Source organism: Oenanthe melanoleuca, chromosome 4 (assembly GCF_029582105.1).
Source record: "Oenanthe melanoleuca isolate GR-GAL-2019-014 chromosome 4, OMel1.0, whole genome shotgun sequence".
Classification (NCBI taxonomy): Eukaryota; Metazoa; Chordata; class Aves; order Passeriformes; family Muscicapidae; genus Oenanthe; species Oenanthe melanoleuca.
The window spans coordinates 32,702,543-32,727,219 of record NC_079337.1 but is presented as its reverse complement, the minus strand read 5'-3'; positions in this window follow the sequence as shown (position 1 = coordinate 32,727,219).

The window sequence follows — 24,677 nt, the reverse complement described above, 5'->3', positions numbered from 1 at the left end:
GGTCATGCATTAGATATTTTGCAGGCAGGGACCAGGAAGACAAGTTTCTATGAGGAAATGATTCTAGTTATTGCTTTGAAATTACACTAAATTTCATGAAGTTTTGAGCTTTTGTGGAAAACTAACCACAGTTTGCAAGTAAAGTAGATGTCATCTTGCAGCAGCAAGGGTTCTGAAGGGCCCATCTCATCAAACACAAGCTCACAGTGCTTGCACAGACATATCAGGACTGCAAGGGCATTACGAAGCTTTTAGGTATTTGACACAGCGTCTAGTGTGCAGGGGGGATGATGAGAGCTTGTCTCTATCCAGCAGGGCCTCAGTGTGTCAGCTGGCCTAGTTGCATTGTCTTTAGGGGAATTTGACTTACAGTGCTGCCTTTGTCTGTTCTCTTCATTAAAAACAACACAGAAAGCTCTCAGGGCATAACAGCCTATGATGTAAATATGAAACATCAGCTTTGTGTGGCCCAAATGCCCTGGAAGATCTCTGAGACTCTCTGAGACTTTCATTTTAGGAGCCAAAACTCTAAACAGATTCCTCTCTCTCACATTTACACAACACTGTATTCCATATCAGTAAACTTGGCACAAGATCTGCAAATGTGCAGTACAAACTCACTTTCAGTGTAGCACACACCTATACCACTTCTCTCTTTTGAACTATGCCCATCTCAACCTCTACTCTCTGCCTAAATGAATGCACCTGCACCTTTTATTTTTTTTTCTTTATTAAATCCCAATGCCCTGGCCTTTGCCTGGAAGGCAGCCTTGTTGTAAGCTTTTATATCTTTCTCCACAGTCAAAAGTAGTGACCAATTTACATAGTGCTCCCTTTTTGAACATGGTAACCATGGTAAAAATTTTCTCCAGCTCTAATAGTAAAGCTATTTTTAAATGGGCTATGTATGTCTGTAAAGTCAGGTGTTATTATGACTTTATTTGCTGTTGTTTAAATACATCTGAGCTGAGGTGAATATACGCCAGAGCATATTTCAGGTTCTTGGCTCCCTGACTTGGGTCCTGAGAATAGAATGCCTATCAATCTTCATTTGCAGGACTAGAGGCTTTCTGAGTTGGGGTCTTCTTAAAATTCGCTTGTGGCAGATGCAAATTCTGCCACAAATTTCATGTTTGCTTTGCCATGTAGCAAATCTAAGTCTATAAATATGACTATCATGTTTGTACCTAAAAACCAACCAACCAAACAAACAAAATCAAAAACCAAAACCAAAACAAAACCAAAAACCAAACCAAACCAAAACAAACAAACAAACAAACAAACAAACAAAAAAAAAAACAATAAAATTACATTACAATTTTGTGAATGTACACTTTTTGTCTCAATTCTAGTGAAATTTTGAAACTACTTTTTGGTATTGATCAGGTACAGGTATTTATTTAATGTATGTGCATAATTAATTTTTCATTTATTGAGAGTAAACATGATCCTGAATGGATTATTACAACCCTATACACCTGGCCAGGCTGTTTGTTTTGTTCCTGTTTAGTAAGTTCTGGCATGAATTCTTATTTTCTTCCACAACCACAAGATGATCTGTAGAATTGATGTATGCCCTTTAATTGGAAACTGGAACTGCAGATGCCTACAAATGGCTTTGTCATTCCCCTTGCTCACTTAAGGAGATGTATAGGGCAAACTGACAACTGAGACCTACCAAGTGTTGCCCTCTGTAGTCTTTTCCATCAGACTATTGAGTGTTTTGTTCATTTTCATCCATAAAAGGTCGAGGGGTCAAAATGTGTCAAAATTGTTTTCTCTTACTTGACAAATTCATAGCTGAAACATTTTGCTGAAGGCTACAACTTTGTCATGTACATTGAAAACTTTCAGCTCTAATTTGAAGTCAGTAAATCACGAGAAAATATCAAGGATGTAAATGATAGCAAGGTCATGACTCATTTTCAATATGAAGCAATTCAGAAATACAACAATCAAGAAGGCAAACAGCCTGTTTGAAGATGTAAACTTGGTTGGCCCCTGAATAGATCTAAAGACTTCAGTACCTTCACTGATGAGCTATTCCTAGAGATGCATATCTCACTTTTCATGATGAAAAGTACTTTTTTTTACCTGGCAGTGCTTGCTGTTGGAAACTGGAATACTCCTTGGGGATATTGACATTTTACACATTTGGTAGATAAGACTAGTAAGTTTAGGTGTTCCCTGAATATGTAATATCCAGGGAACTTCGAAGATCTCTGGGGGGATGTGGCAGCTCAGAGATTCTTCTGCAACATTGAATTTTGGAAGAAAATCCTCCTTTTTTTCCCCAAAATGTGGATTTTGTAATTTCTACATCTCTGTGGCTGCATAAAAAGAACTTAAGGACCAAGAAATCTCCTGGAAAACTATGGGATACAACATGAGGCGGAATTAGTACCTCTTTGGTACCTTTTCTTTACCCAGAGAAGTTTATTTTCACTCTGTTTTGAGAAAATTGTGAAAACACAGTCTTCATCCCATAAAACATTAATGGATTTATGAAAAAAGTTACACCAGTATCAAGGTTTTAAAGGGAGAAACCTGATTAAAATAAAGGTATCTTATCCACTTAAAAGCTGGGAAAGGCCAATAAATGCAAAAATCAATTTGTAATCATATTATGTGATTCTTGTGTCAATTACAGGCAAAAAAGAAACAGCGAAGGGATTCATTTCAAGTGGGTTCAAGGATTCTTTCTAATTATCCTTTGCTATGGATCTCTGGTGCTTTAACAGGTTATTCTTATGTATGAAGGTACCATCTCTACAAAGAAGCTTACAAAGAAGCCTACTAAGATCCAGTGCATTAAAAAATAATATGCTGCAGATTTCTCCATTTAAGTTCGAATCTACATCACTGAGTATTCTCAAGTCATTGTTAACCATGATGATCCACAGCTCTGCTGTAAAGATTGCACAAAGTTCAAGAGCAAGTGTTTAGCAAGGAAGCATGCAGACTTCACACAGAGGGAAAAATACCAATGCAAAAAACTATAAATGTACAAAAATCAGGACTGTGAAAATAACCTGTGATTGTCTGCAAAGGTGAAATGACAAAATGTTTATAAACAATGAAAAGACTCCAAAGGTTTCTTCATTTGAAAATGGAGGTAGAGTGTTGCAGATAGAAATTCCAAGTTAATTCAGTACCCCATTAAAATGTTGGAAAGGAGTGGGCAGGAAAGTAATGCCCATTTCAGCCATAAAACTGAACTACTTATTTAAGAATGTTTGTAAAGACATCTGACAACGTTGGAACAAGAGTTCAAGATCTGCAAACACTCAGCCAAAGAACAGGGAAGAGGTGCCCACGTGTCAGTCACCTGGCATACAAAATCAGAGCACGCTTCAAAATGTGGCAGTGCATCATGTGCACGATGAAAAACACATTTGAATGCATTTCTTACTGAGAAACAGCACATCGTGTTATGTGAACTGCTTAAGGCAAGTCTGACTTCATGCTTGTATTTCAAACCAGACTCACTACTTGACATTTTTGTATTTGAGCTGTTTAGAACTTGGAATGCATTACAGAGTACTGAGATTAGAAGCTTAAGGTTTGTTGTCAAAATTAATTGCTTACATGTGTCTGCTTCTGCTTGACTCATAAATGGACTAAAAACACTTTGACTATCCAGCTTACTTAAATGAAAAGATATAAAATTGCAATTATCTATCCAATAACTTGTGACTACATCATCATTTTGAAAACAACCTAAAACACATTTATTTTTGGCCCAGGTTACCCTGCTCTTTTAGTGGGCAAAAAAATAGTTTCATGTATGAAACAAAGCAGGAGTTTCACACGGTAATTGTAAAACCATGCTTATAATTAGGCTGAGAGTTTAAAACATACAATTTTGAGCATCTGAAGTCCTAGTGCAATGGTGCTATGTATGCTAAAAAGTACTTATCAGTTTATTAAAAATGGTATTTTGCAACACTGCTTAAAATGTTTATAATATCTCACCCATGCATTTTACTGGCCTTTTATGTGTCTTTTGGTTGTGGTTTTGCTTGGTTTTTGTTTGGTCATGTTTTCATAAATAAACACATTTTAAATAATTGCCAACCTAATGCAGGCAACTCTACCTAGATTACAGAATATTTTTCTTTGTCAATCAACAAGGTATTTTGAAAACTTCTACACCATTTTAGCATGCAGAACAAAGTAAACAACTCTTTCAGTACTGGCATTATGCAAAAAGTCATGAAATGTGAAGTGGCTTTGTGGTGAGAGCTCCACAGACAGTAGAGCCTGTTACCAAATAGTTTTAAATTCCTACCAATGACCTTGATTCTGCACATATACAAATACTCACAGGTATGAGATCAACAGAAGCATAAAAAATTTGAAGGACTGAAACCTAGCATTTGCAAATTTTTATGTAGATCTTATTTTGTGGAGTTTTTAAAATGGATGATATGAGACATGCCACTTTGTCTTATTTCATTGTGCTAAAACATCAGTGATGTACATTGAAGTCCAAAGCCTCAAGAAAGAGTTTTTAAAAATTTGTCTAAAACTGCTTCAGACATTTGTTGAATAAATGAATGAAGATTATAGTAGTTTAGGGCTGTCAGAACCTATGTTGTCTAGACAACAAGCTTAAATTGAAAGACAAAAATTAGGAAATAATTAAGCCCCAAATCTGCAAAGACATATGCACATGCCTAATGTTACTAATGGACCACTCCACTAGTTTATTTGCATACAAAAAATTAAATATGTGATTATTTTAAGGACTTGATCATAGGTCTGCAATATTAGATAAGTGTTTTGATTCATAGTTTTAATTTATAATGTTATACTTCCCTATGAATCATTTTCCACTGACAAACTGGAGAGCTCCAGTGCTAAAAATTGATCTTTCTTCAGTTCATTTTATTGGCTAAAAAATAATATTCCTTCAGAACTATTAAAAATTTGACAATTAATTCTCCAGCAAAATATGTGAGTTTCAAATTTTGGATATGGAGAGGCACACCAATCTTTTAATACGTACTTTTGGAAAGGTATTGAAAAACATAGAAGGTATTAAAAGTTATGACCTTTATTGATATCTTCATATTATCTACCCAGAGAGCATTTCAATCAGTCTTTAATAATATTTTCCAAAATGTTAACCATGTCAAGATGTCAGGTCTGGACTAGAAGGTACAGTGCCACTAAAATGCACAGTAATTTAATTAATGAAAGAACTCATATGGCTGTCATACGAAATGATAAACATGAGTAAATGTTCTACCAACCATATTCCCCTAGATAGCTCTCTCTGCAGCAAATAATTTCACCATTAATTAATTCAAAAACCTTTTAAAAGCTGAAAAGGCAGCCCTTAAACCTCCTTAAATTTCAGTTTATCTTTCTGTATCTTTGCTTATTTTTATGTTCTCTTACTCAATTTTCATCTTTATGTCTTTCATTCCTCTCTCAGGTTTCCCATTATTCACTTTTTTATCTGCTCCTTTTCCCACTCAGTGTTTTTTCTCCCTATATTCTTTGTTTCATAACATCCCTGTTTTTAGTGTATTTGGAATGTGGCAATGACTATGCACACTCTTCACCTCACACCATCCCAGTCTTTCTGCAGAGCCCAGAAAACAGCAGCTCTGACTCCCCATAACAAAAACAGCATTACAGATCCAATCTTCTTCAGCAGCTCTGCCCTCCACTGCTAACCTGTCATCCTCTTTGGGACCAGTTTTGTGCATCCACCTCTGTGATTTGCCTCCAAGACAATAAAACCCTCAGGCGTCTCTGCTTACATCAGTTCAGTGCTGTGTTACCCCAGAACAGACTCCTAGCTAGAAACCTCCTATCTTGCTCTCTCCAGAAAGCAGGAATTTTCCCCAAAGGGCATCTTGCTTCTCCTTGAAGCTGTATGTCACTGAGTGGGAATGATGAACTTTATGCTCCTGGCTAGGGGGCAAGTGATACACTTCCCCTGGATGCTTAGTTCAGGGAACAGGACAACTCTGCACAAACAGGCAGGATCCAAGATGCAACACCTAATGAGAGACAATGTTTGTGCTGCCCTCAGGCACATCCTTGAGGCTGAAAGCCATCCAGTACCAGTGCTTGTGACCAAATTGGACAGACCTTCAGATCCATTGGGAGTTCACAAACTGCATCCTTAGCTCGCATGAACAGCCACTCTTGTCCAGGGTATTGTAAATTCTTTACCTCACATAAGCACTCTTGGTAAATAAGTTCCTGAAGTTCCTATCTCTTGAAGCTTCTCTCATTACTTAACTTGTACAGCTCATTTAAAGGTTTTCACTGCAGTCCTGTGGTGACAATTCCAACACTGCTGACAGGTGCACTGCATGTTGAGCCTGGCAAGGAAAGAAAAATGTCCCCACCTACTATCAAGGAATCACATCAGCTATAGTCCTCTAAATGCATAGTCTGTCCTATGTCAGTTAATGACTGTCTTTGTCTGTGATTCTCCCTTTAACTCTTCTCTCTCCTGCTGGATGTTTACCTGCCTGTGCTCATGTGTGATACAGCACAACTGTGCGTGTTCAGATCTGAGTGCCACAAAAACAGTGAACTTGTGGAAAGTCTTAGCTGGGACCCCAGCCCATGCAACCTCCTTTAATTCATTAATTCAGGAGCTGCAGCTGCCCTCAGTCTCTTGCTCTAGCCTGAGCTATGGTGGATGTGTGCTGTGCCTGGCATTGCACTGCTCCTTGTCTTCCTTGTGATTTCTGGCCTGAATTCAGGCATGTCTCTTCACTACAGACTTGCCCCATCATCATTGGGCTGTTAGCTGGATCTGGTTATTGAACCCTTTCTTCCTCTTTTCTTGGGGTACTGTGAGAGAGAGACTTCAGCCTGAGGATGAGGCCACTGCCTTTCCAGCCTGGCTGTCCCCATTGGCTCCTGGTTTGCACTCCCTAATACAGCAGCCTTCTCTGTTTCCTGACAAAACCCTGCAGGGTAAGAAAATCTCTCTTTGCTGCCCTGAGACAGGCCTTATTTTGTCTGTACAGGTGGTGACATCCTTCAATCTGTTCCAGTATTCATGTGCTCCATCCATCCTTTGAAGCACGAGCAGCGAAGCACAAGGCAGGAGGCAGATGCATAAAGCCATCAATCATCCTGCCTGCTGGTACTCCCAATCCCACACAGATTCAGGTGTCAGATCCTTGCAGCTGTCCAATATCTGCCATACAGGTACCTGGCTGTATGCAGGAATGGTTTTTGCTCTCACACTGAGGCTCAGAGCAGAGACTCAGCCCTGTTGCATGTTCTTTGCTGGGTCACTTCAATTAAAGCATGAACTTACTCCAAGGACAGAATTTATTGTTTTGCTGCCTACAGGATGGCATTCTGGGCTCCTTAACAACAGGCCAACCCAGCAGTATCTTCAGCATCATGATCTGTTGAAGCCCTTGAAAACCTGGGATTGACTCTCTGAGGTCTGCAGGAAAGGTTTCACCAGGAGCAGATGTAAGAAAGTGTTGCATGCAATAACTAGTTTTGCTTTGACCAGTACTGTTACAGGGAAAAGACCCAGGACCCATAAGAAAAAAACAAATGTGGCATCAGAGACTGAGCAATAATGTTGACAGATAAATTATTTCATCAGGTATTATTAAGGAACTTACTCTTTCAAAATTTCCTTTAACTTTTAGGTTTATGACATTGAAATTTGGAAATAGATGGAAAAAATTCAGTTTTATGAAGTCCTAAACAACATTTGCCATCATTCATTTATGCAGATTGTTTCTAGTATATTCTGATTCTAGTTTCTAGTATGTTCTTCAGTATTTTAAATTGAACTGGAGGTGAAGTAAAAAAAGAAACCTATCATTCACTTAGCTACTACCATTAGCATAAGAGCTATTACATCTCACTACTTCCAATGGATATATAAAGTACAGTTCCTGATACAATGGAAACCTTTGATCCTTTGACAGAGAATGGAGCTATTATTTACATAAATGTAACAGTTCAGAAAGCAGAAGCAAATTGATTTTTCTGCAATGTGCCATGCACATTAGAATTATCAAGTAGTTTTCAAAAGAAAAAAACAAGAATAGAAATTCAAAGAAAGAAAAGCCTCCTCATACCATATTTCCAACTATGCCCTAGCAGGTGCATATATAGATATACACATACATTTCAGAATTGCCTTACTGCATTCATATGGGAAAGGCTGGAAACCAGGAAATAATTTCACACTGAGCAGTTTTTTTGTAATTCAGTTTAAGTAAACAAGTCCAAGGCAAAATATATTAACCTGGCACTCATTTATTCCCCCCATCTTTATATTTGAGATTATCACAATAAACTGAATGAAGAAATAACTTTTTTAACTAGTGATTATGAGAGCTTGCCAGTGAATGTGATATTTCATGTGGCAATCTGTGTCCTAGGGGTATAGGCACTTGCCAGTGGGGTCTGATGGTCTCAAAAAGAGCTGTAAGAAAAGCAGGGTAGCATGCTAAGAAAATAAATTACCATTTGTGAATGGAGACATAACCACAAGGGCCAACAACCTAGGGACAGCTGAATTATGAGCCTATGCCTGAAAACTCAAACACTAAAATGCAGCTGCCAGGTACAATATGAAGGAATATTTCACTCACTCCCAATCTTCTACTGCAAAGCATGCCTCCTTTTGTCAAACATGGGTTTACAAAGCTTGCCTGATTTAAGGTGCATTTAATTACCTTCTGAAAGGGTATCAAGAGAAATATAAAATTACAGAGAAACACTTGAAGGGCTGTAAAATTTCAGAAACTAACCATTTAACAAAGCAACACATGGATTTGTAAATGTGCCATTTGTAACTTCAAATACACTTTCAAGCTTGTCTCTTCTTTGGAGTAATAGCCCTGTTTCTTTTTTCAGGCAACAGGTGTATTACACCTGTTTTCAGGTATAAAAAACTTTCTTTTGGCATAAACTAATTAGCTTTATTTTGTTTTATTTTGTATTTGGTTAAAAATATAAAGAGTACTTGACAACTGCTTGAGACAATGCTGACAACCATAGAAAAAGATTGATTTGTCTTTCTTAAGTGATTAATACTTCACATGTAGATATGAGATTAAACTGAGTGCTTTTCAGGTATATTAATATAATATAATATTATATCTAGAGTTGAAAGGGTTGTGCAGTTATACAGCCAGTATTAATCAATTATGTTTTTTACTGTGGGATCCAATGTTCCATTTCAGCTAGGGACATCTTACAGTCATTCTTATATTCTAAGGGCAAAAGTTATTTACTGAATTGAAAAGATAAATTCTGTATTGCATGTATTTCTCTCATAATCTGAAGTGCAAATCTAGATGTGCTCTGTCTTCTATTGACACACTGCAAAAGTTCTCTGTTTTGCCTCCCACTCCCCAGACTTCCTAGTAATTTCCCATGTCAAGAAAGAAATAACAGAAAAGAGCACTGACTTTTAATTGTGATACTTCAAAATTTTAAGCCCTAAGCTTTGAAGGTCCTTTCTTAAATATTCTGAAAACTGCTTAAGACCAAAGATATTTCTGGAGAAATGTATGTCTTTGTCATGTAAATTCATTCAAGCAGAAAAAATTAGCATCATCAGGGAACCTGGGGGTTTAAATGTATACCAAGAGGTATATGAATTGTCTTCATTACTTGCAACTGTGCCATGATTGACCTGCTAGGTCAGAGAAAAGGTCTGTCTAATGAAAGATGCTCATAAGTGGTCATAACAGATGTTCAAAAACACCAGGGTAAGAAACTGCAAGCATTCATGAATCTTCCCAATGACACCTTGCCCTGACTATCACTGTGCTGAGGAGTATGCTAAAGATAAATCTACTCTCTAGATTAGAATCCAAGGTATAAACTTACTGCTCTTGGAGAAGTGGCATTCCTTGCTTTGGAAAAAAAGATGCTTCCTTCAACTTTTCACCCACCAGGGCTCTGGGGTATTTTTTCCTGCTATTATATATTAATATTTTGGTGGTAGACAGAAACTTGATCTGCTCATGATCTGAACAGATGCAAGTTTTCTTTGTTGTACCAAGAGAAAAGCAAAAACCTCCTGGGAAGGAGGGCACTTTGGCACAGGATCAATGCCAAAATATCTGCATTTGCATGACTCCCTGATGTCTTGGACTGTGAACAGTGGCTGTGGCTTGGCTATAAAATGCCAAAATGCAGTTTCTGTTTGATTTAAAGAGAATTTCTGAATTTCCTATCTCTGTGGAAATCTTTGAAGTCAAGTTGGAGGATGGGGCCTGGGGCTGTTGGGAGGAGAGAATTTTCTTGCTGAAATACAAGGGCATGAAGCCAAAGGCCTCTGGGACATACCAGCAAAGTCAAATCATTTGATCAGGTGATTAACACCAGAAAAAAGATGGCATTGTGTTTTAGAGAGGAAAATTCCCACTAATGTTCTTCACAGACAACAAGAAAAGATAGTTTGCCCAAGGAAAACAAGAAATCTATGGCAATACCTGCAAAGCAGTCAAGATTTTAAGTCAGGTTTCTGAGTTTAAGAGCAGACAGTCCTCTATGTCTTATTCAATGTGACTGAAGGATTTTTAAAGAACTGACAAACTGAAATCCTGTGAAACCTTAAAAATATTATTATATTATTTACAGTTAATGAAATGCCCTTCATACTGAATTATTCATGCATCATCAAAAAAATGGTTAAAATGTAGTTTCACGTAGCCATGAGATTTCAGATTTTATGGAAAGTGACAATATTTTCACTTGTCTTTTCTTTCCTCTGCCAGACTACCAAACATGCAGCACAGTGGGAGAAGCAGAGTGACAAGGGAGTCCTTAACTGTGGCCCAAAGGTAGGAGGTGAAAATAGCCAGAAAGATATTGGTCTGGTGATGAGCACTCACTTTGGAGTGGATCTCAGCAAAGAACACAGGCTGTGAAATCTCAACCTTTCATGATGCAGCCTTTGTGTGGGGGAGCAAAGCAGCAGTTCCTTGCTTGGGGCAGAGCCAGAGTTGAGCCCAAAGCCAGCAAAGTCCATCTGTCATATCTGCAGCAGATTGGCCAAGTTTGTAGCACAGATTTACACCACAGGCTACAACTGTGAAGAAACACAGAATTACAGTAATATTCACTGGTTTAAAATTGCAACTCTCTTAAATAGAGACACACCTTCTTTTTGGTTTTTTTTTTCAGTGTGGGAAACATAAATACAGATGTAATCAAGTCTCATTGGAAAAGCTGCAGAAGTGGAAGTAGATTGGAATGTGATTCCCACCTTTAGCTGCTTGGCTATAGAATCATGTTGATCGTTACTCAATTTCTGCCTTAGTAAATCTCACCCTTTATTTCTTTCTAATGACACAATTTTAAAAGAGGAATAGGGACACTGCTAGTGCTTCTCTCAGGACCAGTTTCAGAATAAACAATAGAACTCTGTGGAAAAGAGCAATGTGGTTGAAATTTTTAGAAAAGAGCAATTGATAAGTCAACTCACAGCAGTAAATACTTCAGTAAGGAGCCAAGGGAGTTTGCCTATTTCTCCTCCATTTCAGTTTCTAAAGGAAAGGTAACTCTTGCCTCTCTAAATCAGCAGAGTTTTAGGAAAACCTCACTGCAGCCTTAAAATCACACCTCCACTCTAGAAAACAGCAATTTAAAGTCAGACTGTCATTAGCAGTTGCTACTGACAAGCTGAAGCGCCATAAAAAAGCCAAATTTTGTTAATTTTAGGTAGCCCCTCACTCAGTCTAAAGCCCCATGCACTGACATTGACAATGGGCTTTCAGAATTAATCACCTTGTGTTCCAACACCTGTGTGTGACAAAGTGCCTCTGAATCTACTCTAAGTTCTGAGCTATGCTGGAATGATGAACATTTTCAACTATCAGCTATGCAATTATTGAGGATGGTTTATTTAAATATAATTTTAAGCAAATTCTGAGAAGATCACTTTAAATATTCAATCTTCTTTTTCTACTGCAACACATGTACATTAATTTATGTTATTTATAATTCTATAAAATTACTCTGCTATAAGCATATATTAAGGGAATAATTGATGCAGTAAAAATCTATCTCATCACTTGTTTTTTTTCGCAAATGAGGAAAGGATTAATTAATTTTTATTAAAGTCATTATACTATTTATGGATATTAATACTTTTCCTGATATTTTTCCTTTAATTTCTTAATTTTTCATGCAATTTGTGCTTATCATTATTCAGGAGAAGTATTTCCATAACTGAACTCACCATCCACATGCAATCCAAATCTCATGTTTTATGTGTTTATCCCACCATATACTCTACAAAACACTCTGACTTGTCTTACATATTTAAATTTCTTCTGTTATTTTAAAAAAATATGCTTCAAAAATGTTGGTATTAAAATTTTCCTTAGGCTGATTTTGTTGTCTATTCTTATAGCACCTGAAATATCATACAAATGTTTCCATCTCACATCCATATAATTTTCAGTCTCCAGTTCCCCATTTCTATCTGTTCCTGGCAATTAATTTCCTACATCTGATTTACTGTCAATCATTTCTGCTTAACACCTGCCTGTTTCATTCTAGATGGCATTCCCAGGCACCTTTAATACTCTTCTTTCTTAAGATTGCTAATGAAGTCTAGACTTCTCTAAAGGAGGAGATGAGAAAATGGGAGAAATTATACTCAAGCTCTGTTAGCAGCTGCTGCCATTTGAGAAGACAGCTGCAGAAAGGTACTACATCAACCAGTCTAAGGCCACATGGACTGAAAGAATAACCACATTTTTTCATTTATCAGCTTTATTTCTCTCCAGATTTTTTTTCCTTTTTTGCATCTGTTCTACCCCATGGGATCACCTGCACTTCTCACCTTCTTTACGAGTCTATATTCTGTTTCAGTACTTTCTTTCCACATCCTTCAGCAGTGCAAGGCTATTTTTCTACTCTATTTGTCCCTAGCAGACTTTTCCAAAGAATCATAGGATGGTTTGAGTTGGACAGGATCTAAAAGATCATCTAGTTTAAGAACAGCACACTTTCAGCATGTTGTACATCCCAGCATTTTATGACATTCCTGTGCCCTTTCATTTCTGTCAATGCCTCAGTACCAACCACTGGATTCCATCTTTTATACCCAACCCCTCTCCAAAAAAAATTCATGAAAACCCTCTTTATAAAGAGGGTCCTTGGGCTCTATGCCATGGCTGAAACTCTCAGCTTTAGTCAGCAAAAGGAACATTAACCATCCATCAGCTGTAAGCAGAGATTCCCCCAGCAACAAGTCCACTATTCTGTCACAAAATGCAGACTCTACAAAGCCCAACCAAGCTCTGCCATCATAGAGACTGTCACTTTATTCACTTTGGAAAAAAAAAATGAAGCTCTATCCACATCTAGGGGAAGATTTAAGTATGCTAAGTTTTTTAAGTGAGGTGTTGGGGTTTTTCCCCTCAAGCCAGGGTTTTCCCTTTATTTAAGCTTTTGACTCTCATAGCCCACTAAGCCTATGATCAAAGCTAGGAATTCTGTTTACTGTCACATGAACTACACTCACCTTGACAGAGAGTTTGTCAAAATCTGACAGGCTCTGCAATGGAAGTATTACACACTGTGAACAGAGAAATCTAGCATAGCACTAGGGAACAACGAAATAAAAAATCATACAAGGCTTGGACAGAATTACTTCAACCAGCCCACTCTTACCATTAGACTGCTTCACCTTTGATTTCAGCATGCATTTTGTTTGTGGAGTGCAACTGAGGGATGCACCTCACCTGCAGCTCACCTCTGGTGACTTCAATCTGTAAACATGCTTCAGCTGATGGTGCAAAATGAAATCACAAAAACTACATATTTCAAATTATAAGATTAAAGTTTCAACTTTTATCTATCTTTCCATCTACCTATATATAGCTCTATATCTATAAAGGCAAAAAACTTAACTAGTTACTAAAAATTTTAATATGCATGTTTCTTGATAGCACATGCCATTACAAGCTTTAGTGAAAATGCAGAAGAAGCAAAATGAAGGCAATATTTTTATTGCTCTTAACACACTGTCATAGAAGCCATTATTTGGTCTACAAACCTCCAGTGAGGTGCAGTCTGTTAAAATTAATATTGTTCTGAAGAACTTATGTGGCCCCTAATCTTTGAATTCAGCTGAGGTATTAAACAATACTGTACTATAAACAATGATGACTGGGGGGGGGGAAACTAAAAAAAAGGAAGAAAAATCACAGGAGTATTTTCCTCATTGAACTACATGCATTTTATTATTTCAACAGAAACAGGATTATACTGGAAGGAAAAGTTTTATCCCTTTGGTCAGGTACAAAAGGGATCACAAATCTGAATAGCTATTGCACTAACATTTTATCTGACATTATTCAGTGCCATTTATGCCTTATCTTATGCCAGAAACAGTTCCATGGGTGCTTTCCCAGGGTTATTAGCCCATAAAAACACAGCTGTACCATTCCTCATGGTTCTACATTTTCTCAGAGAGTGGCAGAGTTCTTTGCAGCCTTGCTGTCTCAGGTGCACTGAGTAGAGGTCGCTTTCTCCAGGGAAAATGCATAAAATAATGTACTTGTTCTGAGGGCAAAGTCCTCCCAGGATTCTGAAGAAAACTATAGGAAAAACGAGCAGATGCACCACAATTGTCACAAAGCTTTTCTCAGAGTGTGTGGTTACAGATTTCCAAATGTGTCAGACAGAAATATTCATTATTCATTGTCATCAACAGCAATGCAAGGAAGAAGTACAATGGCAGAGGAAAAAAAGTGCTTGGTGTCATGGAAGGAATTTTGGTGGAGCTCATGGGAGAGCACAATGGAGAAGATGCAGAAAGCTGGGCTGACAAAGAGAAGGGAATGTGCTCACCAATAAACTAGAAGGATAAAAGGACTGGAGTTTCACTGAGGAATAACCATAAGACCATAGAGTTACAATTATAGCTAGCAGAAAACAGATAGCACCTCTTATAGAGAAAGGAAATCCTAAAAGCCTCCATCTATTCAAATGTCACACTGGGGAGAGTGAAGGCAACAGGAGTAATGCTTCTTTCTCACATGCAGACTCCAGAATAAAACCAGAGGTATCTTAATAGAGAAGAAAGGTTAATTTATTTATGAAAAGCTAGTACTATATTAAGACAGAATATTATTTTTAAGAGGCCTAAATTATTGGTGATCTTATTATAACTACATGTAGAAAATATAAGATAATCTGCCTCTAATAGCAGGTGAGTGTCAGAAGCATGGAAAGCAGATAGCAATAGCAACTACAATTTTCACAGGTTTTGGCTTCCTAAAAAGCAATAACAAAACGCTAACTTCATTAATGTTGGATTTCCTAAATGAGAATATTTATCAGGTTTTCAGTACAAGGCCAGCCTGCTCAGATAACATCTAGTTGCAGTCTTGAAACCACAGAGATGAGAGCTATAAAGTAAATGGGGAAAAACCCCACCCCAAGAATAACCTCCTGGGCTTTCACTAGACACAGACTTAACTATGATTTTAACTATGATTTGTATGAATAGCAAAAGAACTATCAATGTTAGTATATAAATCCTAAAAATTGTTAACAGTAATCTGAAGGGCTTTATCACAAGATTAGGAGCAACAATAAATGGCTTTGTGACTTTTTATATGTTAATATGCAGCTGAACTATTTAAGAATCTCATATGGTCATTACAACTACATTCCATTTCCATGAACACTGTCCCTGGTGTTTAAAGTGAAAAAAAAAAAAAAAAAAAGATAACACAGGGAATACAACAGATAAATGTTTCTTCTTTTATGAGAATAGTGTTATTTAATCTTTTATTCTTGGAATATTTAGTATATCTTGCAAATCAGCATATTACAAACTATACTCCAAAATCTGTCTGCAAAAAGCACTTTTATTTCAGTTCAGGTTTGCTCTAAGAAGTGCAGATTAGAAAAGGCCCAAGATGCTGAGTGTGAAGATAGACATGTCACTGCTTTTCTTGAGAGAGTCCTATCATGAGTTCACATTTCAAGCAAACATCACAAGTTTTACATCTTTTCACTGATGCCTTCCCTGATATCCATGTAGCTGTTAAAGCCTTTTCCTGAGGCTTTGTGCTTTTTGATGTTTCAATCACACTTTAAGAAATGAAACTCTTACATCTAAAAGTCTTGCATTTTTCAAGGCATCTATGTAACAGACTGGATTTGTACAGAGAAAGAATCAACAGCTGGATTTGTTCTGGTAAGAAAGTACATTTAGAGGTTGACATCAGAGATTTGATTCACAGCTAGCTGATTTAGATAGGTTTCCAGTCCAGAAAAAAGAAGAATGGATATTGGCTGCCTACCAGCTTAAAAATCCATGAATGGACGGTCCTTGGGGTGGCCATAAATACACGTGGCTGTCCTTTTAGCAATTTTACAAGAATATTGTGCTGATGTGAAGGAGGGCAGAAAGTCACTTTGGTCCATTCTTCAGCTGCAATGAGCCAGTGCTGCTGCCAGTCACTTCTGGTCCTGCCTGGCAGAAGGCACCATCAAGCTATAGACATGAATATGGACAAAACATACAGACATAAGCCCTTAAATGCATACACACACTTTCTAATGTGCATCCAGCTGGCTGGCTTTGTGAAGTCAGTGTTCTAAATGTTAATGAAGTGCAGGACTTCCTAAAAGAAAAATATATTGTGTATAAAGGCCAGAGACAGCAGCATGATTTAGGGGCCATCACTGGGCCTTTCTTTGACTAGAAATACCATTGGCTCTCTTTAATATAATCTTGCAGTCACATATATTCTGTTAATGCTGAGAGTCAGATGACCATATCACTCCTGAAAAAATAAAGGTGTGCTCACCCTAATAAGATTTATTCTTTGGCCTGCTCTGGCATAATCAGTGATTTGGCTGTAGACTCTCAGAAAAGCTTGATGTTGCAAATTCTGTGCAGATGACCACTGGCTGTGGCATTCAGCCTGTTCTCACACTTCTTTGGACTAAATGTCCTGGGATGCACTGGGAATAGTGGTTCTGCCTTTAGTAGCACTGCCTGTCTCTCTCTCTCTTTTTCTCACCCAAGATTGGGCTCACAGTGGGACAGTGATGATACCCTAAATTAAAGTCAGAGTATATGTTATTCAAGCTAAGCCTTCTATTTTACTGCATAAGACAGGGAAATTGATGCACAACCTTTTAGTTATTCAAATTACAGTTATTTGATTAAAATTACAATTGCTCCATAAGTGTACCAATACGAGTGGAAGTGAACATAATGGAAAGTAGCTTGAACAAAAACAAAAATTATGTATATGAAGAGACAGTAAAAAATGGTTACAATTAAAATAAAATGAAAACATAATTGAATTTCAGGAAGTCTGAATATGACTTTCTACAAGAACTTTGTTTGACATTGGAACATGTGTTTTCATTCAACAATCAGCATCCATAGTGCACATAGCTATTTAAGTTCATATGAGTTTAAGAATAGAATCACATTGCTATTTTAAAATTAGCTAAATTATGTAGAAAACTTTTGTTCTATATTTTTTTCCTTCAGAAGTGGCTGAGAAGATAAAAACTGGCAAAGGTTTCGTGATTTTCAGAGATGTGTTTAGCTCCAGGAGATGCCTTTGTAAAATATCAACCATTCTGAATGTGATAAACCCCAGATTAGAATTTACATTAAGAAAAGGCAGATGCAATATTTAGAGATTCATGATGGAACAGCTAGCATGTGTGTAGATAAAAACAAGCTAAAATACACATGTGCTAAAAGATTTCTTAATTCAAAATTTATTTATTTTATCCCTTACTGTCAGAAAAAACTGCACATTTATTTGAAGAGCAGCATAATTTCTTTTATATGTCGTACAATATTTTTTCAGACTCAAAGGATTGAAAAGCTAGAGTTTTTTATTGAGAAGAACCATTGTTTTCTCCCTTTCCCACAAAATTTTTCTGCATCAGGTGGGTACAACTTCAAGATTACATATGTACCTTTTTGTTTTGCAGGAGAAAATTTGTCAGGAAGAAGACACACTGTGTCCTTCCTCTTCATATTTAAATTTTCTGCAATTCCATAATTTACTGATATCACATCTGGCATAACAACCAAAACTACCTTCCCACAGAACATCTGACCAGAGAGAGGTACACTAGGGAGTGGGGGGAAAATAAAAAGCATGTGAAAACCTCCCTGCCAGAAAAGATGAAGAAATTGGATTTCTGCTATGTGTAATTCAAAGTATGCCAGTGTGCACAACCCATTTAGAAGACAGTATTCTGGATGCTAAACATCATCACATGAAATGAAACATCATTCATGAAATTGAGATTTAAAATATATACAGAATTGATGTTTAAATAGGTGAGTTAATTCAAGGTGAAAATACCATCTTGTAAACTAAGATGTACATATAAAGAGACCTAATCTGACAAACAGATTAATTAAAACCACATGTAATAAAGAATGTGGTTTTTTCAGGTTTTGTTAAAACATGAACACTGTGTTGAAGTTGGAAAAAAACAAAAGCTGGCCCTAAAGATGGAAATTTGAGAAGCTCAATGACGAGTAAATTGTCAGCAAAGACAGAATATTCTAAACTAAGCTAATGAAATACTGGTTTCTTTACAGCGAAGGTTTATTATGGGTGATGTTATGACATTGTTACAGTGATAGCTGTATCACTACTGAAGAATAAACTCCTAAACTCAGACCAACTGGTGAATTTATTCTATGGCTCTTGGCAAAACAAAACTGTAAGTATTATATAATAAATGCAAATCCTTTCCTTCTTGAGTGCCAAAAAGCAATTATTACATAACTGAATAAAGAAAGTAGAAGGATGTGTCACAGTAAATATTAAAGCTTTTGTAGTCTGAAGAGTATTAGAATAAAACATTTTAAGGAAACTGATTTTGTGATAAATGTAACTGTCCCATGTGACTTATCTGAAATGTGAGATCTGATCTGACACAACACTTTGAGCCAAGAATGTGTTGGCTTTTGGGTGAAAATGTGTTATTTTTCCAAGTTGAACATTCATCTAAAGATAACTTAAAATCATAAGAATGCAAAAAGTCATAGGCATAAAGCATCTGTACACAAACATAATTCTGGTTTTCTCTAAAGAGAACAAATAAACTACTCATGCATGCTAGCATTTTCAGGATCATTAATTCTGCACCATTTGGGGGTATTTTCCACTTTCTGTCTTCTTAAATTATTTTAAAGGCTATTTAACTGGATCTTGGTTACTCATATTCAAAACAGTGTCTCAAAACATTCAGGCATTAACCTCCCCATGGTAAAAGAGTTTTTTGCTGCTTCAGATTTTCTCATATTGAGACACTGGTCTCAAGTGCTGAGCAGCAAGGTACCTGGCTTTAGTACAAAAGTCAGAAGCCTGAGAGGAATGCTGCCTGCCTGTCTTTTCTCCATCTGTTACAGTTCTCACACAGTATGGAGAAGACAGGCATTTAGTTCTGTTTTCTGGATAGTGAAGTTCAAACTTAAATACTTTTTTTACAGCAGGATAATGAAGCTCAAACACCACAGACTACATTCCAGTTAACTCCTGCCATAGTGTCTCAGTACTTTTAGGTCTCTCCTAATACACAGTGAAAACCAAACCCATCATTTCCTAATGTAGTAATGCATCAATATAAAGATTTTCAGTTTGATTTCATAGTTAATATCATTTCATAATGAATAATACATGGCTGCTTTTATAAATAGATGTTAATACCTTTGTGCCATGTTTCAAGTTTGGCTCACATAACAGAAAGCTCCTTAGAGCATCCTCAGTGCAACTGATGCATATAAGCCACTCTTTAATGAAGAGATTTTGCTATATTATTTTTACTAGTCAGCAAGTTTATTTCGAGCACAGTTTGATTACATGAAGAATAAAAGTGGTTCTGACCATCAATAGATTTTCAGTTCATATCTATGGCTTAATTTTGCTATCCCTCACTAGCACTAAGCCATTCTTCATCCCTCTAGTAGTCTCACTGAACATTATGCACATCTTCATAGTCACATCTAAAGGTAAAACTGACTCTACATAGACGTTCATAAAGAGAGAATGATCTATTTACTCCATACCCTGAAAGCTATGTGAACCAGTTCAAAAATAGTTGCTATTGTTTTAAAGGGAAGAGTAGATTGTATGTTATAATATCAACTGCCTTGGAGTTTTTCACTTTGAAATACTAATTTTACAAATATCCAAGTTAATACAAGTTCCAGTATTTCATTCAGTATTGACAGAAACTACAAAAAGGTTACAGGAGGTGCAATAGTCTATCAAAGTTGATTCCCAAAAGCTTTAGAAAAACCTCAAGACTATGGAGAGGAAATGTAGATATAGATGAGAAAATACAACCCAGATTAGTTCTGAGATTCATTTTTTTTAAGCCCCAGGAAAAGATATATTATTCTATAAGTAATTTTTTCAAACTAATTTCCAATGAATAAAAAAGTGAAATGAAATTAAATTGCCTGTATGTTTTCACATTAGAAAAACCCCACCAAACTTAGAAAGGACATAAAACCTCACCAAATTTATAAAGGACACAAAATGTCAGCAGTAGAATCAAACTACCTGAACACATTGAAGCCAATTTGATGTTAGGATATGATTCAGCATACTTATCTAACTATAATGCATTGCTCAATTAGTACATCTTCATAATACATATTGTATTGAAGATCTTAGTTTTTAAAGAAGTTTCTTTAAACAAAATATTAATTCCTCAAGAAATCTCATATTTTCATATTGGAATTTAGTTTTAAATTAAAGTCATATATAATAAATAAAATGAATAAAATAATGCCTTGATAAAAATTATTTTTGAAATGCAAGTTCTTTTATGCAATTATTTATACATTTATGTGTTTCTATTTCTATACTTAAAAATGTAATTTCAGCCCCAGAAATGAAATATGCAAAAGCAGTATTTAATCACTAAGTCAACAAGTCAACTTTTTAACAGCTTCCAGAGAGATTATTTTAATTCTTTCAAGTTTTTTGTTTTCTCATAATACTCTCTCCAGATTTCAGCCACTTCCTAAATATATTCATTGCATTTTGTCACATTTGATATGCCAGTGATTCCTCCCTTACAGTGAAATGAAAAAAGAATTTTTTCAATCTTTGAGTTTCATCGTATATTATTGGACAGTACACCGGATACATTCAAGAATGTGAAATAATTATTTTTCAGCTTTAAGTCCTAGATACATATGAAGTGAATCCATTATCATTGCACTTTATCAGCTTCAAGACAGTGCCTCTTTCAGACTTTCTCACAAACCATCAGCTTTAGGTGTGAAAGAGTTATATGTTCATACCTGTGAATATTTTCTTCCTCTACCCCAGGGTGTGCAGGGTTTTCAGTCAAGATTCAACTCCTGTCTAAACAATTGCAGAGGTGTTTTCCAGTACTTTGTGACTTTGAGTACAGAAAGGTCTGGGGTTTTTTCCTTATTCCAATAGGGCTGGGAGAAATTTCTGCTCCAAACAACGCTTGCAAAAGTGCTGTTATGAATCATGCTGCCTCATATGTTCTCCACAGAGATGACAATTATCCACAAATTGGATCTCTGGATGTGTTTTACAAGACTTCCAGCCGTGTTCACAACCTCTTAATTATGCCCTTGGAGATACTGTCTTCAGTTCTCCTGTCCTTACCAAACCTAAATTTTTCACATGATGTGTCACTACTATGCCCTCAAATGCTGAATTTTATACCTAGATTTTATAACTTTGAATTTTTCCCACTTTCTCATCTGACATTTTTGTGTACAGCTGTTGTGAAAACCATGCCTCTCTGCAGCAGCTGTTACTGGGGAGGAGTGTTTTTCTGGCATTGGCTTTCTTAGCAGAACCTGAAAGCTTGTCTAGGGTGCTGGGAGAGCTTTCTGTACCTCACAGCTTTTTCCATGACATAAATCCACACTGACTATCAGCATGTGCTGATTCCAGGTACTCTGGTCAAACAGTTGGGAGTTTGTAACAAGCAATTGAGACATTGGCCCTACAATATACCAAAGACTGCATGGACAGATAGAAATATTAGTGAAGCACAGGGAGCACATGTCTGGTCACAGTGCAGATTTCTGAGCCCCATCAGTCCCATGCTGTTTTGTGAGGCTAAAATTCAACCTAAATCTGCCTTGCTTCCCTTGAACATATGTGGTGTGTCCAAAGGTAGGCTGTGAACAGTTATATGCTTTCAGAAAAAACATAATTTTCTATCACCATTATGCAATCACTTACTAACCTCCTTAATTTTTTGCTTAATTCAAGTAAAGATTTGCTTTTGATTCATGTAATTTAACTAGAAAAAATTACAATAAAATGTGCAGGCTTCCTATTTAGCTCTCTCTTCCACTTGGGCCAGTTAAATAAAATTTGTCAGGTCACAACAACAGTGTCATTCTGATCAGTTAGGCTCAGCCTCAGCCAGTATCCCACGAGACCAAACCCCTGCAGTCATTCAGAAAATTGATAGATAAAGCACTTGGATGTGGTGAACAAGTTTGTGTTTGGGTTCAAATCCTTCAATAGGCAGAGTAGTGAATGATAAAGCAGCTCTCAAAAGGAAATTTTATGCTACTAATTTTTTTATATTAATTATTTCTGTGCACTAAAAAAAGGAATTATAGCAAAGTATATTTTCCCTTTGTTGCTTTTCATTAGGCTTGCTTTGCAATAAAAACTTGATTTCTTGTGTCTCATTTTGGACAGGCTCTGGACTAAAATAATTTCCTTATCATATAAGCAATTCACTCAATGACAGTTACATTCATTTACAGTGAAAAAAGGTTATGACTTTTAGTTCAAAGAAAACCACTCAAACAACATTTTTGTTTCAATGAACGAGGACAGCTTCATTAAAATTAAATCTTTGGCACTGGTGAATGAGGCAAAATATAATTGGCAGAGGATGTTCAGAAATGTGCTTTGGTTTATCTACAGGCAAGTAAATCAAAGTTTCTTTCTGCAACTTGAACAGAAAAGTTGTATGCTTTTCTTTTAACTAGATGTAGAGGAAGGATATAATATTGGTTTTCCTCATGAAGTCAATGCAAATCTGTTTTGAGGGAAAATTAATAACATTAAGCAGTAATGGGAGAGGTGAAGTAATGGACATTTCCCCTTAGCTTTTTATGAACATCTATTTTAAAACAGACGAATTACATTGACACGTATATCCACTGACAGATAAATTCTGGATGTACCACTTAAATTGCATTATCAGGTTGGACATCAGCTTCCTAAACCTAATCACAAGAAGTTAAACTACTTATTTTCTTATGTTGCTGGAGCCATACCAGCCCTGGTATAATCTTTTTCCAGTGAACCATTATTGAAGCTTGCATATTTTATAGTAACAAAGACAGCTAGATAATCTCCTCTGTGTGTGTTCACACGTGTATTGATGGCAGAAACTATTCCATACCTGCTGTAATTTTTCAGGAATGTACTGCATTGTTGCCAGCATCTGTATTTTATGCAAATAAATTTTGAAAAAATATTTCTGTGCTCTCTCTCCAGTTTTTCAGTATATTCTTACTCTGAGTGGTCTCTTTTAATGAACCTTATAAGTGTTCTTGGCAGCTAACTGGGAAATGTTAATCAAGGGTTTCACTTAACAAGGAGCTGCAAATTATCCAACTTGTTAAGTTTTCTGATAGTCATCTTTCAAATTTAATTATTGGCACTGTTTTTCACCCACCACTCGAAGAAAATTATTTAACTATTTTATAAATTGCATTATCAAGGATTTTGCATCACTTTAATAAATAATAACCCTGCCAAATTCTTATAGAACATCACTCTAGTGAGCTATTAACAAGCTCTTAATGGTTATCATTTCAATACATCTGATAAGTATCACAAGTCTTAATACAGAAAAATTATGTGAAGAAAGAAAAGCCCCATGGGCCTTGCTGCAGCCATTATTATGTTGGTAATATATACAGAAACAGAATATCTTCCCACTCTTCCAGCTGTTTAAGCAAGTACTGCCTGTACGACAGGTAATAATTATTTTGTGAAATCATCACAGCAGGAAGGTGAATACAGCTCTCCCACAGACTAGAAGCAAATGCTAAAATTCTGGGGCAAGATGAGGTTTAAGGCACTCCCACATCTTCACTTAATTTCTTCAGCTAGAATTGATTGGTATGTTGCTTTCAGCATTATTTTGATGTCCTTTGATGTTACCGCACACTTAGTGAGTTCTCTAACTTGGATATTGTTAAATCTTCTGGGATGTTGTTCAAGTGTCATCAACATTGTGACACCTGATTCCAGTTTACTGATTAGTCTGAAAACTGACTAAACATTAATCTTTTGTTCAGTGTTGGGTATGTATGCTGGGATTATTCAGAGCATCTCTTCCTAAAAAATAGACTCAATACCCTTGGAAAATCCCATGGCACCAAATGAGTTAACCAGAAACTGAAAAACCTGAAGAATTCACTTCTGACATAGGAAGGGTCAGTAATTTATGGAAAATGTGGGGTTTAGGGATGCAGAATTTACATTTTATTGGAGGCAAACTACTATTAAGAAGTCCCTCTTTCCAATTTTTTCATTTGTATCTCAATACAGCTGCAATGAACTTAATTTTGTTTTCTTTGTTCTTAATGTCTAGGAGTATAATTATCCCTCAGAGGAAAGCTTTCAACCAAACCAAATAAAAGCACTTCTGCT